This window comes from Odontomachus brunneus, unplaced genomic scaffold (genome assembly GCF_010583005.1).
Source record: "Odontomachus brunneus isolate Ranch 3 - 2012 unplaced genomic scaffold, Obru_v1 Obru_scaffold_053, whole genome shotgun sequence".
NCBI classification, from domain to species: domain Eukaryota; kingdom Metazoa; phylum Arthropoda; class Insecta; order Hymenoptera; family Formicidae; genus Odontomachus; species Odontomachus brunneus.
The window spans coordinates 774675-792927 of record NW_022639503.1 but is presented as its reverse complement, the minus strand read 5'-3'; the positions used below and the strand labels follow the sequence as shown (position 1 = coordinate 792927).

The following is an 18253-nucleotide window of genomic DNA, read 5'->3' as shown; positions in this document are numbered from 1 at the left end:
CAATATATATTTTAAAGTAGTAGAAGTTTCAATATTCCTATTTAAAGACCAAAACAATAAGAAATAAAAAAACAATAAAAATAAAATTAATTTCTTAGAAATAAGAAGATTAAATAATAATGGCGTTAATCGTTTTAGTATTTGAAGAGAGTAATGAATAGAATTGTTCTGAACATGTAATAATTTCGCTTTTCATGCTCTCTCTCTTTCTCTCGCTCTCTTCTGTAGAATACGATACGAATCTGCACCGCCGTCTCCTTTGCGTAGATCGACATAAATCATCGTTATCGTTAACGGCTAAGCGCGCTGCGTATTGCCTGTTCTCCCTTATCTCATCGCCGCTGGTATGTACATGTGTCCCACTTTAGCAAACGATAACCGATAAACGTCCCGATAATTTTACACAGCGGCGCAAACTATTTTTCGACAATGCCGGTTAAAATCCCAGTTTAATTAAAAAAAAGTAGGTCATACGTGTCTCCCACGTGCGCAAAATAATCGCGCTGCTCTAAATTAAAACAGCGGACACAGAACGGTGGCTCGGGGGCTTTACGCGTCCCTTCAGCTTTCATTGCAAAACGCATTTTTCGCCGCGAGTGTTCCTTCCTGCCGCATAAGTAAGCCCGACCTTTGCATAAATTCCCCAAGATCTCACGTATCCCGGAAATTTTTTGTGCGCAAAGAGCTCCTCGAGCTGTGAAAGTATCGCGAAGAATTTCTGTGTCGCCGTTCGTGCGACATAAGAGCTTTTTTGTATCTCGTTGAGTTTAACGTGTATTCGACCTCGACGGGATATTTCGCGTTGTGGAAGTTATCTTTAGAGACGCGTAGTGTTGGTGGCGTTCGCAAACAATCGTGGTTTAACGTGACGAGAGCGGCGCCGAAGCTTTCTTCGCGGTCGGCGATTTCTGGGTCAGTTTATCGATGTCGCCGGACAATATACCGTGTCGAGACATTGTGGGTTGGCGGCGTGGTGAGGACGGACAGAGGGAAAAAGGGGGATGCTCGATGGTTTAGCAAACTTCGTTACGTGAGCGGATCCCATTTTATCCGGGGCTATGTCTACAGGATATTCGGCGCGAATTACCGTGGAAAATCGATTACTCGGCGTGGCATATTAAATGTCCTTATTTAACTCTGCCGATAGATTTTTCAGTGCCAAGCGGAAGCATCAGGAACTTCCGGAACAACGTCCGGACACAACCAAATACATCAGGAACAACATCAAGGAAAGGATGTATCTGCTTGATGGCTACCTGGGGGAAAATCTACTCCACCTCCTAAACCTCGTAAACATGAAGGAAGGAACTGATGTTCCTTCTAGGTCGTCGATCGTAACTGTGAATTTTTCAAGCGTCGGTGTAAATCGTCCTGTAAATTTTTATGCTGGATTGCAGGCACGAGGAATGATCTCCTTTTACAACGGACGAGTGGCGCGCTCTTAGAAGGATGTTTAATAGACTTTTATCGTCATGGCGATGGTGACGAGTGCTTCTCTCTTCACTGCTTCACGGACTTATTTATCGTCTTAAATTACTCACGCAAGAGCGGGTATTCGGCGACTGTTGTCCTTTAACGGAATCAGAAACTGAAGAGAAAGAGAGAGAAAGATAGAGAGAAAGACAAAACTCCTGGTAAATTGTAGCTAAAGTTAATTGATATTTTAGTAATTGGCCATTAAAAATCACAAAAAGAGAATCCTGAATTGTTTCTACCTGCGCTTATATTAAACGTACGCGCGCATCTATCTGCGTATCTGAGTGGCCATCGATCGTCGAAGAACGACGAAGCACGAAGGGAGGAAAATTTCAAAGGTTGACAAAGAGACGCGGTCTCATCGGTTGCCATTATCACACCTGCTGGCGTGACTTATCGCGTCGTCACCTCGCGACGGCTGACGAGAGATCTGCGACTAGTCAAAAGTCTGTCATCGTCATTATTGGCGCGCGTTAATTATCCTTTTCGTTCGGCGAACAGACCGGAACGACGGCGTCGCCATCGCCGTCGCCGTCGTCGTTGATGACGTTCGAGGATGCATCGCACTCTTCCGGGTCACCGGCTATATCGGGACCATCCTACGAAGGTGGGTGGCCTCGATGCCTACGTACGGCAACCGATAACCAAGTATTTAATTAGGCTCAGCGCCGCTGAGGAGGAAGAGGGATGGCGAGTGGAGGGCGGATGAGCGAAGTCGCGAGGCAATCCGGACGCTGGCGCAATGCGGTCTTCGGCCGACCGAGCCGTAATCACGATTGCTAATTACCGTGGAAACACGACGGTGATCTTCGTTACCGAGCTGTAACGTGCGAATAAGGAGGCCTCGCGTCGTTGTGAGCGAGTCGAATAGCCGATGATTTCGTTCCTCTACGCGATAAGACGCCTCGTGGAACGAAAGAAGGGAATACTATCTTCAAGAGAATCAATAAAAATATTTCTAGTCGAGTCAATGAAACGATTGTGATGATCAGTAAGTGTCCACTGATTTTCAATGGAAACGCTAGAGTTCTCACTGAGAACTCACCGATTTTGACTGGTGGAAGTATTCTCTAAATTTCTTGGAGTGGAATTTCATTCGGAAGATATATTGACAGCAATCACTTGAATTCGAGTTACTTTTCACTTCTATAGAGTGAATTCTACACTCGGAATCGTTGAGTGAATATTTTCACTTGCAATCGAAGAGTGAATCTGGCGCATTTCACAGGGGAACATATTCACTCCAATCGATTGAAACATCCACTCATATAGAGTCAGAATCCGTTTTGAGTGAAACATTCACTTTTGTGATTACGAATGGCAGCATTTTCACTATTGTCTCGAGTGAGTTTTGAGTGAGTGTTTTATTCCAAGAAATTTAGAGAGTAAGATTTCACTGCAAAATCTGTAATGTACAAATTCGTTACACGCTATACCAAATCCAACTTTCTGCGCTTGTGACGACTGAATTGTTTCCATGCCTTGCCTTGCGCGCAATGTTCGTGTTTGCAAAATGCATCAATAATGGAAGTTATTAACTGATCCCTTCAGCGAGATTTCACTGACTGCAGTGCTACATTTCTAACTGTGAACCACTACTTATAAATATAGTATTCCAGTGAAGGATATACTGACTGTACTCTAGAAAGCGGATTGCGTGTCTGCCTGATGCGGCTTGTAATTTACGATACGTTCGTATAGTTTGTTCCCTTGAAATTTTGGTAAGATGAATATGTAACGAATAGGTGAATTTCTCCGTAGAGAAAAAGAAAATAATCTTGACCCGCTCCTCTTCCCCATTTTCGTTGATATTTTAATATAAAAACCACTCTTTGATAGCGCGTCGAAGAAAATTGCAAAAAGCACCTTTCCTCATATCTTTGAACCTTTACCGTGTATATTTTTAATCGCGAGATCTTTGTAGCGACGATTTTGTCCTATCCACTTTCTATTCTATGGCGATCTTGTCTTTGAATTCAAGATAAATAAGAGTAGACTTCACGACTAATTTTACGTCGTGTCGTCTCGAATGCTGCATTATCTACTATTTCCTTTTCACCGTGGCTCCCTCTCATTTTTCATCCACCGTCTATTTTCTCTAAAATTGCGTAAGTTCAGACGGTGATCAAGGTAGAAAATGTTCGTCGTCGGGGCATCGCTCTTAGCTCATCATGCTGTCCTTGGATGAAACGCACTGATTTTTTTCGGAACAAAAGGGACACGGAGTACTTTGTGCGGAGTTAACATCCCGAAGAGCTGTTCTACCGTCCAATAATTGTCGTGGTCGCAAATTAATGAGAGACGCGGCAGAGCTACCGATTGATCTTCTACGGGAATTGTACTCTCCCGACGACCGCGTGCGTATTAATTCTCCGTGGAGAGCCAATAATCTCGCTCCTGTGAAAGGGTCCCGATTGTAATGGACGAAAATAAAGCAGTAGATAGTATTTCAGCTTTATATTTCTCGATCGGAAAGTGAATGGTCCTTCTTAACACATATCGAGTCGTTGACTGAGCAATTAATCTTCTCGATTTCTCTGTGATTCTGAACAAACATGGTTATCTTTCTTCTCGGAGATTTCATGATGTTAATATCCTCCAGTTATACAATTACGCAAAAGTTCAAGATGAGTTATTGCAAGTATTCGCGCACGTGTCAGCCAGATAGACAAGTGTATCTTATCCATTAACCTTACAAGTGACCCTACGAGTAGCTCATTTAGCACACTTATATAATATTTACATCTAAAAAATATAATCTCATCCTTAACGGAACTTTCTTATATATGTTACGATCTCAAGAGGATTCTTTTAAAACTAAAAGGGAAATATTCCAAGCGTAATATTATTCTTCTTCATTAGAAGAGAAATACCTTTTCGGTAAAAGTTTTCGTTTAGAATGACAGGAAATAGAGCGTCTTGTGCCAACTCTGGTTGCAAGATGTTATTTCTTATAATCCCATATTCTAGATGAAAACCTTATAGTAATAAAACTTTATAGTAATAGAATGCCCTTTTATTAGAAAAAATTTCTGTTAAAAACAAGGCTTGTTTTGCAGATAAAAGATAAAATCCCTCTAACTTTAACCCTCAGAGTTCTGAGGGTTGGGGTTGTTTTCTGTTGGGGTGTTAGAATCGTGAAAACGAACGCGAGAGGTTATGTCAGGCCACGCTGCTGGAGTACCTCGAGAAGCGATTTGTCGCGACATCGGGGAAAAGTATCGTAAACATGATAAATAGCGCGGTGAGGTAGCGAAGATTTCCGTGAGCCCTCGGGCTAAAGCACGACGATAGTCAAACAAACGGAAAAACGGCGAGGTATCCGAAAGACGTCCGGGAGACGTCTGACAGATTAGGACGTCTCTTTGACGTTCCTTGGACCGTCGTCGTGTCGTACGAGGGCCGAGCGAGAGCAGCCGCGGTGGCGTGCTCGAATGACAAAACGCCGTCGTTTATCTTTCCCCGTTCTCGCCACACCGCGCCCCGACGGAATGCCGGAAAGGTCTGAGGAATTCTCTGAAACTCCTCTCGCGAACGACAGACGTTGCGCCGTCGACGGCGAGCTCGTTAAACGACCGTTTTTCAAGCTCGTGCCCGGTTAGACGGACGCCTCCCTCGGTAGCGACCATCGACCGGTAAAGCGGGTTTATTATGCCGGCCGCGCTCTCGAGAGTTTGCCCACGCCGCACAACAAAGGGTTGAAAATCCATTCCCGCTTTTCTTTCGCTCCGTCCGGCGCGAGCAGCCACCGTCGCCTCCACCGCCACATCTTCTTCATCGGGTTAAGCAAACGAAACTCATCATTTCGTTATACGCGATTCATAATTCGAGATTATAATTAGAGCGAACTCCTCGAGGGCTCACTTTACGACAGCAGTGATAATCTCTCGAGGCATCGAGCACTTCGAGAGCACTATTGTGATCAGAAATATTGAGATGCCGGCCTTTTATAGGCCGGCATCTCTCGAGACCTCAGCCCGACGTGAGTTGTAGCTGAAATTTCTTTTTTCAAGCGAAAAATTGTGGAATAATGTTGGAACATGAATCCGTTCGGCTTTTTTAACTCAGATTATAAGGGCGGAGACCTGTATAAAAAAACACTGTCTTGGACATAACACTTTCCCTGTTAACTAATTCTAGACTCTTTTTATCGACTGTCGCTTTCAGTCGGTCTAATTGTGAGCAGGGCTTGACGGAATCAAGCCGAGACACTGAACATAAATTAATGTTTTAACATAATAATAAAATCTATATAAAATGAAACTTTTTAACACAATAATGAAATCTACGTAAAATAAAACTGTTGTTTGAGGGACGTAGGCTGTTCTTGTTTTGTGCGAACGGAAAAAGCTAGGAGAAAAATTCATGCGAGAAATATATTTTTCAGAACCATCGCGCTGTCTGTTTTATACCCTTCACGCAATTTTACACCGTCAAGGGGGAAATCGTGAGTTGGCTTACGCGAGCGAGGGAGCGCTTTCCTTTCGTCGTTCTTCGCTTCGGCTCGTCGAGTTTTTCTCGAAATGTTTCGCGGCATTCACCCACGAGTAGTCCAAGCACTTAGACGAATGTTCATCGGGCGTGCGCCCTTCTCTCTCTCTCTCTCTCTCTCTCTCCCCCTCTCTCTCTCTCTCTCTTTCTGCAGAATTGAAATCTTTTCTGACGATTGGCTGTACAGCGTGCGTTCTTAAACGAGGAGGTCCCGGGATATCTTTTGGAAGTATATACACGGCGGAATCAATACTTTCCTTGAACTACGCGGAGTCGGTGAGCGTAGGTGCACGGTGTGGGTGTGTTTGCTGCGCAAGAGCGTGTATGTGTGCGCCGGCCCGCAGCTTAAGGGAGAAGGGACAGTTTCCGAAACGTGCCGCGAATGTAAAATTCTTGGAGATATCTGTACGGTGTGGAAATTTGAATACGACCGTTCTCGTCGTATCTTTCGAACGCCCTCGGCAAACTTTTCGGGAGAGACCGCGCGTTCACATTGCGCCGATATGACTGAAGTCGAATCGATTAACCCGCACGTCATACATCGCGTGCCAGAGCATCCAACTTATTTATTTGGATTGTTTATTCTTGGACTTAGTTTTTCTTAATTTTCATAGATACACGATAAAAAAGGAGATATTAAGCATGAATTATCCTTAAGATATTCACAGAATCCTTGCGAATATCCTCGAATATCCTATTTCGACAATTACAAAAAGAACACCGGTTAAACGTAACAACTCTGACGTGTCGTTTAAGAATTAAATTTGCTCGGTTCCCAAAAAAGTCGTCATTGTCGCATTAAGCGACAATACTTTTCTTCTGAAGAATTTCTCCAATATTTTACTTGGACAATCACAAAAATAAAATGTATCAAATGCGAACGAAATATAATGATGTATCGACTATGATTGATTTTATTCGATTCCAGAAAAAAAAATGAGAATCACCGTCACGGACTATTTAATTATTCGATAATACCCTACTAATCATTGATGTATCCAATTTCCCTGTTTGCGGTGCTTGAGCAGACCGCGGCTTAGAAAGCGAACAGACACTCGACGCTTTTCGTCATAGAGTGTCGCAGAGAAAGTGGAGTAGAGAGAGAGAGAGAGAGAGAGAGAGAGAGAGAGAAACAGAGAGACAGAGAGAGACAGAGAAACCTCATCGACCATCGTCGTGTCGAATCGTATCCTGCGTCCTCGTGGTGCACGCGGTGTAATCTATAGCGGCCAGGTGTATCGATTATCCTGTGACCTGATTCGAAGTGGATATCGAGTTCCTAGCTGGCATATAGAATTGCTCGTGTCCCACCGCTGCACGCGTCTGTACGCGTGCGCCGCCAGGGTATGGACTGTTCCACGTGCGAGGGTGGATCCTGGCGGGCTGGCCGTCGCGAAAAAATGTACGCGTCCCCGAAGGACTCCGCTTCCCTTCACGGGAGGAAATGTTTGGTTGGAGCCAAATTTCTGATGAATTATGAACAAACCAGATGTTCTGATGGTTGAACATACCAGAATTCGGTCAAAGTTGACTTCTGGTTAACTTTAACAAAATTTTGGCAACTTCAACCGGAATTTTCTGGCTCGTTCGTGTTTTCTCATCAGAAATTTGATTGGTTCAACCAAACGTTTTTCGCGTGTTCGTTCTCGCAACAATCCCGTCGGATGACGCGCGCGCGACTCGCATCTTTATCGAATGGACGCGTTAAAAATATTCCAACTCTGAACTTTATCGGATTCTGCGATATTTTATCGGATTTTGCAGATATTTGTAACATGCAATCGCGATAATTTAAATAACAGAAAATTCAGAGAAGTAAGCAAAATTTCAAGCGTAATAATCTAAACGGCAGAATAATAATTGTTTCGTGTGACGAAATGTAATACACGTACCAGTGGGGTTGTTGGCTTTAATGCAAGTAATGTGGCGAACTAATTCACTAGCCAACCGTTCCACGTCAAACACAGATACCGTATCCCGATTGTATTAAATCAATATTGAACATTTGTGGTGTTTGTGTGTAAAATAAATATAGATTATTCTCTCTCTCCCCCCCTTCCTCCTTCTACAAGAAATATGTATTTAAGAATAGACAAGGCAAGTAAGAACTAAACGCGGATGTCAATGCAAATATGCATTTTTTCCATCTTGTAGATAACCTTGACCAACTGCTGCTTGCAATGCATCTCGTAGTTAGTTAGTATTGAGTTGGTTCGCGACTGCCGGTCTCAAGTATTTTCGCACGGCTGTATAATGGCATAGGCCGTGCACTTTCAATATTTCATTGAGTTCTAGGGCTCCCTCCGCATAGTTATGTACCTTAACCAACGGTTCTATAGCCGTCAGTCACATTGCATTGTTTCACTTGTACATTGAGAGAAAAAATGGTTGATCCGACTAACATTCTAGTTATTTTTGGTCCCAATCACATTTTTTGTAGTAGTACGTGCGTGTAAGATTATTATCACTAATACTATAGTAGAATTTAGTAAAAAAGAATGCTTCTCTTGACCACACATAATTTATAGTAATCATTTTTCTATGTAAATATAGCACAAATATCATTTTTTTCTCAATGTACATGTGAGTGACAATATAGCGCAGTGCAGTGCAGCGCAGAGTAATATCGCGGGCAACGTAATTTATTTATAAATTCAGCGTAGCCCGAATATTTTTTTTTAGATTCGAGTCTCCTGCATATTAAAATTGATGCCGTGAGACTCGATACGATGGCGTTGAAAGAAATCGCTTAGCATTTTAAATATACTACAGATAGAAAAGTCTTGCCACACGAGAGAATTCTCTTTTTCCGTTTCTCACCGTTTCTCGTTGTGTTTCTATTTTTTATTTTTATTTTGGTATAGTACACGGGCACATTTCTCTCAGTTTAATCACGCCTAGAGGTGTGAGCGATCCTCAGCGATTGCGATTCATTAAAAACAGCCGGGCGTTTTTAATTGCGCGACTCCCGACGGCGAGCCATAAATTCGTACCGTATTAATTCACGCTACGGAGAAACGTTAATTCTTGCCCGCGAAGGCAAGAACGTGACGTCTATATTTCGCCGCAGCAACACGCTTCATCCTGAAAGTCGAGGCGCAGTGCGCGCAGTCTACGTATCCGTCGAATCGATCACTAAGCTAAATACACTTAAATAAATCAACACGTTAAGCGTTCGCGATGCACAAACTATCCGACAGCGATTCACCAAATGCTCTTTAACCATGAGACTCAAAGCGATCCCTTCAAATATAATATTTCGAGTGGAACAGTGTAACTCACGTATCCGTATTAAATGAAACGGTTTAGACACAATGAACTTCAGAGCGTAGCCGATGAACTAATGAATGAGAGAACTTATTTTCGATTAATTCGTTCTCTTATTGAACCACTGGCTGTCTGAAGTTTATTGTATCCAAACCGTTTTGCGACCTACTATACACGAAAAATAAGTTATATACAGTTCGTTATTATTGTATCCGCAGTAGATTTATATACCCCGCGGTACACAGCCACCCTTCTCTCTCACCCTCACGTTCCACGCTCCTACGCCCTTTAAAGTACTCGGTCGTCGCTTTCTGTCGTGCACCCTGCGCCAGACCCCGCACCTTTCGCCGTAAGGCGGGAAAGTGAGCCAATATTTATTGGCACGTGAGGAAGCATCGCGGCCTGGCAGGTGGGAAAGGGAAGCAGGTCTAATGACTTTCCGCGAAACGTCTCCGCGAAGTTAACGGCCTTCGATCGGTTGCGTTTTACGGCAACACCGAGACAATGTCGTCCATAACGTGGCCACGCGGCCATCGGAAGCCGACTCTACACACACCTCCGCGGCCACAGGGAGGCGAGCAGACCGGACACGTTGTTCCTCGCGTGAGCACCCCTCTGGACAAGCCGTCTGTACATGATGATAGTGGCGATGGTGAAGGGTCGTCGCGTAAGGGCCGCGCCATGGCCGCTCCAAGTCCGCCTGCGCGCGTGACAATATTGCGGCCGGCGACGAGAAAAAGAGGAGGTCCTGCCGTATCGCGCGCGCGTCATTGCGTATTTATGATAACGCGCGACTGTCTGTCCGGCTGGCGGCCGCAATAATGGCTCGCTGGCCGCCGCCGGCTCATCCCGTATTCCACGCAGGTCCCCGTCGATGGTCACGCAATGGCCCCAGCTCGACGCGACCCTTCCTCCTCCCGCGGGAAGCGCCGATATAATTTCGCGGTCGCCGTTACTCCAACTCGCGTCCGGCGATTTCCTTCACCGAATCGTAACGGGTCATAAACGCAATGTCGGTCCTGGGTCGTTCGTCTCCTCGGGGACGCTGAAACGAGACGACGCGGACGAAATTTTGACGACGTCGTTCGCGAGATATTCGAAAATATTTGGTGGGATAACGTTATCCTTTCATTCTACCTGCCGTCGTGAAGAGGGTTCCGGCCGCGTAAGTGAAAATGAACGCGGTTTACGGTTGTGCATCGCTTCCGTCTTGAGTGAGATTGACATGTTGAGTGATTGTCGGGTTAACTTCCGTTGATAGTGCAAGAGCTTAACTGATCGATGGGATTACCAACGATACAGTGATAAATAACTGGATTTCGAGACGCATATACGTACCAAAAGGTTACTTGTGGCTAGAAAAGAAGGAAGCTAACTCACTTCTTTAGTTGGGACCCTAATCCATCTAAAGATAGGTGCCTTCTGACTCTACACACGGCGATGTTTCCATTGTTGAAGGTATTTTTCACATTCACTTTTCAGAATTACTAACAGATACTTGGTCGCGTTGGTTTTGAGCATGTCTTCAAATCTCGAACCCTTTTGGCATTAAAACAGCCACAAATGCAGCAGGTTCTCTACTTCCTACGAGATTTCTGGCCGTTCTTTAAACTGAAGGTGTCAAAGAGTTAAAAATTTGAATAAAAATGAACGTAACGAAGCACCTAATAACGATTCTAGAAAGTAAAAAATGTTTTTAGTAGATGAAAGATCGCCGGAATAAATTATGTAGAGTCTAAAGGAACCTACTTTGAATCTCAGTTCGAAAGGAAAGTTGGTTCTTTTTTCCAAGCCGTAAGTTTGATGCTTTTTAATCAGACCTGGTATTCTTTTCATTATGCTCTTCTCTTATTGGTACTCTCTATTTCCTCTAGAACCAATTTCCCAGTTAAATTAATGAAACACGGTGATCATAGTGTCAATCATCGGAGGTTCTGTCACGGCATTCGGCGTGCTAAAACGCAACACGTTAAACTGTTAGTTTTATTGAACAATTTATTGGACTGTCGTCTAAATGAGTTTTCGGCGGTGTTCGTACGAGTCGTATGCGCTTTGTTAATGCAACTGTCGGTGAATCTCCCGTTAACGTTGCGCGAGTGTCGACCACCGCGTTCCAGCAAATCAAACGGATGGTCGTGAGGAATTCCAAAGAGCGACGCGGGAGAGAAGTCTCGGAAAGGCCGGAAGGGAACCTATAATTGACGGATAATTACGTATCGGACAAGTTATACCGCGATATCACGTGATGACATTTCGGATTGAAGCAGCCCGGGAGCAACTTCGCGACGCGCGTGATTAAAGGAATATTAGCGACAGTATTGTGACAGAAGCGCAGCCGAGTTAAATTAGGCTATAATGAAGCATTAAGCGGGAATAATTCAGACAGTTTCGCAACTTAGTATGGACATCCCGCTCGATGCGCGACAAAGTACCTACTCGAGACATCGACTCGCGGAAACTCACGAGATGCAACTTCCCAAAACATCATAGAAAATCAATAACAATATTATCCATTTGTATCTACAAATAATATCCACCAAAGCTTGGCGAAGCTTTTCCCTACACAACATATATATCATTTATCAGTGTCTGCTTATTTGAAAATGTGCTTCATTTATGTATCATTTTATTCTATTATTTGTTCTATTATTATTTCTATTATTTGTTCTATTATGTAGATATACCGCAAATGCTGTCAAATATAACACACTTCACATGTCCCAAAATATTCACTCTAATTTTCGTATTAATTTAACTCGGCAAATGTGTTAACAATTAACGCCTATCAATTATATGTTAAATATTATATGTTGTAACAAGTAACTCATCTGTATACTTTGCGCATAAAATGTAACATGCACAAGACGTGCATGTTACATGTAAATTGTATTATTTTTAAAACTGAGAAGTAGGGGATGTGAACTCAACGCAGAATAGTCAAAACAACACAATGTATTGAATTAACACACGGATATATAAAAAATTCAACACAAAAAAAAAATTTCTACACGAATGGATTTTAAATACAAATTTTTTTTACCGTGTATACATGCGTGCGTATATGTATATATGTACACATACATATATGCATTTTTTCTTGTCGGAAATTGAAATCGAAAAAAATTGTCGGAATTTTCTCGAAATTGTCGGAAAAGTCATACTCCATTTTCACATACGACAAATAAATAAATGTAATAAATGATGCAATAAATAAATGTTAATACTCGCTTTCACACAGTACTGATGAGAAAATGCTCTTATCAACCTAACATTTATTCGCTTCATTTCATTCCTAGCTGCCGACTGCGGTATTACCTTCACCGTAGCGAAATTCATGAAATTCATACTCTCGCTTGAAAATTGTATCTCTGCAGGATCGACCGGTAGGAGCGATTCCGACGCGCATGGTCAACGGTTTGCCAGGATATAACAACAGTGGCCTTAAGCCGGACGAAGGGCAGACAATGGTAATGCCATTAGCCGGGTCGGGCGTACCGATACACGAACAACGACAGTATAGTCCGTGCGCGTGCAAAAAGAAATGTCTCATTAGCTCGCAGGCAGTGTACCACGCGAGTTCCCGACAGGACGAATTAGAAGTTGCCGACGGGCTACTGAACTCTCTGTGCTTTCACGTGTACGCACGTGTACACGGATCGGTTTGTGCGTGTCTCGCCCCGGCTATGTTTTGCTCCAGCACGCGCGGCAAACTTCCATGCCATTGAATTAGCGTTGTACGCCGGGCGCGCGAATCGCGGAAGCGAGACATCGGCCGAGAGCGATTCTTCGTCTCGCGAAAAGAGAACGCGACGCGGCCCGTGACGATGGCGTCGTTACGATCGACTAATTACCCCACTAATTATCGGCGGTGCCGCGAGCACCGTCATGCATGAACGGCTTGAACGCGAGTTCCGCGATTCGCAGCGCGCTTCAATGCATCGTGTACTGTTATTTCTCTTGTTGATTATGACTCTCGAGTGCGTTTTATTAATTAACACATCGAACGTCGCGTCGATTTTCGTAGATTGTACAAAAGTTTAACTATTGATGACTGAATTTCCAAAGACACGATAAAAGGATGTAATTTGAGACACGATAAAAGGATGTAATTTGAGCCGGCGTTGCAATGATACTATTTCGTCTCTTAACCCTTTATAGGGCAAGACTCCTTGGACAAATGAGTTTTTACTTTTGAACTTTATTAAAATAGTCCTTAGAGGTATTTTAATATCATTTTTCGAGACTGAAAAAATTTTTGATAAGAGATATCAACCGGTATAACTGTTGTATCATTCAGGGAAAACGTTTAGAACCACTCTCGATTTTCTCGGTTAATTCTGTGTTGCTGGTATGACTTATATAGGGTGTCCCGCGTAAGACGTACGAAAAGAAAAATATAAGTAGAACATATAAAAGTGAACAAAAATTGTATAGGTCATTTTTCAAACCACGTAAAATTTCGAGATATTAATTAAAATAGTTGGGCATACAGAGCACGGCTCGTCGCGGCCGGCAAAGAAAATAGAAAAACGCACACGTACACGGACGTACACACGGAGCTACTCATTTCAGTATGCCAAACGGTCCACCTCTCTAGCCTATAAGATAGACCCGCGATCGTCCAATTTTTTCGCCGGCCGCAGCGGCTGTATGTCCCGCCTGCCGTGTCGCCGCACTCTGATATGCCCAACTATTTTAATCAATATCTCGAAATTTTACGTGATCATTTGAAAAATAACCTATACAATTTTTGTTTATTTTTATATGTTCTACTTATATTTTTCTTTTCGTACGTCTTACGCGGGACACCCTATATAAGTCATACCAGCAGCACAGAATTAACCGAGAAAATCGGGAGTGGTTCTAAATGTTTTCCCTGAATGATACAACAGTTATACCGGTTGATATCTCTTATCAAAAATTTTTTCAGTCTCGAAAAATGATATTAAAATACCTCTAAGGACTATTTTAATAAAGTTCAAAAGTAAAAACTCATTTGTCCAAGGAGTCTTGCCCTATAAAGGGTTAAGAGACGAAATAGTATCATTGTAACGCCGGCTATTGTCGGTGACTGTAATTGTATTCAACGTGTTAAGTACGAAAAAAAAAACTATAATATTCTCTCCGTTTAGCGCGTGCACACGCGTGAGTCATGACGCTTTAACGTTGCAGTGCGCATGTGTGGACGAGCACGTGTTCGAACGACCGCGTGGTCAACGGGCAGCTGACGGCTGAGTTGCGTAGGCACGTTAATTGATTCAAATTTTCTTTAATTAAAGTAATCGGCGAATCAATAATCAAAATCCCTGCGCAATCCAATAAATGCGACTGAAGTACAACAGGATTTAGTCGTCGATAATCTTGCTATTTAGGAATGGGACTGAAAAACAAGAATCAAATTTCATGAGATAAAAACTCGCGATATGTCAAAAAAGTCGATATCTGTCGAGACTTCCGCGTTTCTCTAGTTAATATGAGCAAAAATGGTTAGTTCGTAAATTTGATTAGTGATTTAGTGCTATATTGTCATTATTATTTGTTTGTTCAATACGTAAGCTCGACGTTTCTCGCTCGAGAGTAAGCACTTTGCGGTACTTGCTCGTCCCAGTTAGCGAGGGGAACGTCGTCGTGATCCAACAATCTCTGGCAGTGTTCGCCGGGACGGGATGGCAAGGGGCCGTCAATAGAATCTGCTGGCAATAGTGAATTAATTCTCGAGCCGTCTCCTTGATCGAACGACCGGCCGATCGACCGTCGTCGGTCTCTCCTTGCCTTGACGACACGGTTCGTATCCCCCATTCTTCGGCAAAATCAAAAATCAACCCCCGACGGCGCCTTATCTTCCACTCATCCCGTACAGCGCAGTTCCGCTCGGACGATCACGTTGCGGACGTATAATAGGGTCTGTAGCGGGATTTAATCAAGTAATGACAAAAATCAACTCCGGCCGGTCGCCGCGATCGTTTTTCCTCTCGCGCTCTTTTGAGGTTCGCGCAACGGAAACGGCCGCGGGGTGGCTCTAGAGATCTGGCGAGCGATCGCTAAGATTGCACGGGATGAGATAAAAAGTAGAGGGAAGAGAACGAGAAGCGAACGAGAAACTTCGACGGCAGGAGCTCTATTTCGATTTCAGAATATAATCCCGAAGAGGGTGCGCGATTTATCGTCGAATCGTCGCACGCAGCGCGTCCCGGAATCCCCAATGTTGGTTTTAACGATTGGATTTTTGGAATCGACTTTTCATCTCGGGAAAAATAAATCTCGACGACGGCGAATCTACGGTGAAGTCCGACAGACGGCTCGACGACGCTAATTGAAATCTCGCAGGCGAGGGGGGCTTTTTGCTAAATCGTTAACGAGCGTGATCTCGATGCGCGACATGTGCACGGAATGCATATTTCGATGTTCATCGGTCGACTCGATTTCCATTAGCAACGCGATACACAGAGGAATATAGCGCGGAGGAACGAACGGGTTATGGAAGAGAAACGAAGTCGCGCTCTCGCTATCTCGCTTCCCTTCCCCCTCTCTCTCTCTCTTTCTCTCTCGTCGGTCATTTACTTTTTTATTTCTCTAACGACTCTCTGTCCGTGTATCAGCCTACAGGAGAATCGTCGTATTCGCGTCGCTTTACGAGTTCATTTCGTCGAACGATCCTTTATAAAAATCCAATAACAGGTCACCCAGATATCGCTCGTGCGGCGCCGGTTATCCGAAGCCATCGCGTCGATTGCGTTCGTTTTTTCGCAAACGACCAACAGAAAGTACTTACGGTGCTCTCAAGATCGACACGAGGGGTAGTCGCGCGCACCTGCCGCGCGTATTACTCGCTTATCCATAATTTGTGTTAGTATTGGGGACGCGAATGGCCTACTCTGACTCACCGTTCGACGATAAAGACAGAATAACATGTCAATATTATATCTTTCGCTGGGAGAAAGAAAGACGAAGTGCGAGGAAATGCGTGCTACGTAGAAAAGAGGAGAGCGACGAGAAGGAAGAAATTCAATTCCCCGACCCGCGTTCGTCCGGATTTTCATTGAAAATACGATCGAGGAACGGAAGAGCTGTCCGCGACTTTATGGATATGAAAAAAGAAAATATTATCCAGTGTTATTATAGTTGTTATCACTATTATTATGCTATTGTTATTGTAACTTCAAGAGCATATTTTGACTTTATTGCGGAGCCGAATACGGAGCATTTCGAAAAAAAAAAACAGTCTCTCTCCGGACATTCTTTTATATATCTATTTTTCGCATTCTCGACACCGTCCTTCGCGATTGACGAAGTCCACACACGCTTTTTACTACTGATCAGCTTCGTTGTACGTAATCCGGTGGCAGTGGATCACGAGAGCTTCCACTAGCACGGCTCATTCGCGTCGCAGTGTATTAACCCCTTTAGCCAAAGTAAATAGCGACGGAATCGTGTCACCATCTCTCGTAGCCTCCTTTCGAAATTGGGCCGGAAGCTGTGTCAACTGTGAATCGTCAACGCCCGTCGACGACCCATCCAATCAGAGCGCATAAAAATCATTAGAAGGGCGAATCCCCGAAAGTGAGTTTCGTGCCTTCGACGCTGATCCGGAGGATTAAATTAATCAATCGCGTCGTTTGTCGACCTGGCCTCGCCGATGGGGAACGTCAATATTACGTCACCCTTTCTCTCTCTCTCTCTCTCTGTCTCCTCTCTCTTTATTACACTCCGTCTACCTGGCTGCTCTCTCCAACGCTCTCCCGGTATTATTACGGTCCACCGAGAGGGAGCGCCAGAATTTCCTTGTAATTAGCGCTGTTTACGTATGGCAACGCGCGCGTGCGCTCGTGCCCGCTCACTCGCATTCGCTCTTCGTTAATCAAATTCAACTTCGTCACGGGAAATCTAGTCGCGCTCGCGCGCCGCTGTGTCACCGATCTCGTGTTGGCCCCTCGTAGTTAACCATCCAGCCTGTTATACCAGTTGGAACAATCCCTGTCTCTCTGTGCAAATTTCGCGAGCCTGCCCGGATGTCTCGTCGTCGAGAGAGCCCGCCTACCCCGAAAGTAACTCCATCAACTCGGTTTTCCATGGAGTACGCCACACCTGTTCTCGTTATCCGTGTTTTTCGAAACATGTGTACTTCATCGAGACCACATCTGCGGATCACTACACTCCTGTAGCTGTTTCGCTCATTATTTCACATCTGACAAATGTACGCCAATGTTGACCAACGTGACATCAACTATATCATGTTAATGAAACTTTTAATTACATTTCGCATAGATTTTCGTTTTGAACCAATACGGGATGGGAGAACACGAAGTTAATTTCTGTGGAATTACGTCATTTATAGGAAAAAAAAGTTCAACTTGGTGCACCTGAATAAGGACCAGGTGAAAATTTGAAGATGAGAAGCGACGTTTCTATCACTGTAACTAAAAATGTTTTTCTGAACATTCAGCTGAAATGCTTGGATATGATAACTGAGAACAATTGACTGAGTGAAAACGTCCCATAGAAAATTTCCTGTTTCTAAAAGTTACACTAACGAATTTGTTCTCTTCGTGTAACAATATTTGTTTCTTGTTCTAACGAAAAAAATAGTAGCACCAATATATATATGTAAAATTATTAATCTCAACACTAGTAACATTGCAATATAGTAACACTGCAGATATTTCTAACTACTTCATTATGCAATTATAACAATAATAACAAATATAAAATATTTTTTTTCAGAGGACATTGGTCCAAAATTTATGGTTCACGTCGGGTCAGAGTTGGTCTCTATATTTGGTCTCCATATCACTCGCAGCCAGCTTTATATCTGATTGTAACTCGTCAAGAAGCACATGTCGCTTCCGTTTGACTCTCATGCGCGATCTTTTCAAGTTGCGTGTCTCGTTTCAGCAGCAGAATAGTGCGGCGGACAAACGACGCGAGCAAATCGCCGTACGTGTTTCCTGACGCAGAGAATCAGGAGAGAGAGAGAGAGAGAGAGAGAGAGAGAGAGAGAGAGAGAGAGAGAGAGAGAGAG

General features: G+C 43.7%; 1 protein-coding gene across 4 annotated transcripts in view; it reads right to left on the bottom strand.

Moving 5' to 3' along the window:
* The window catches only part of LOC116845555, a 275053-nt gene that overhangs the window by 75972 nt on the left and 180828 nt on the right, over positions 1–18253 (bottom strand). The gene's annotated exons all lie outside the window — the stretch shown is intronic.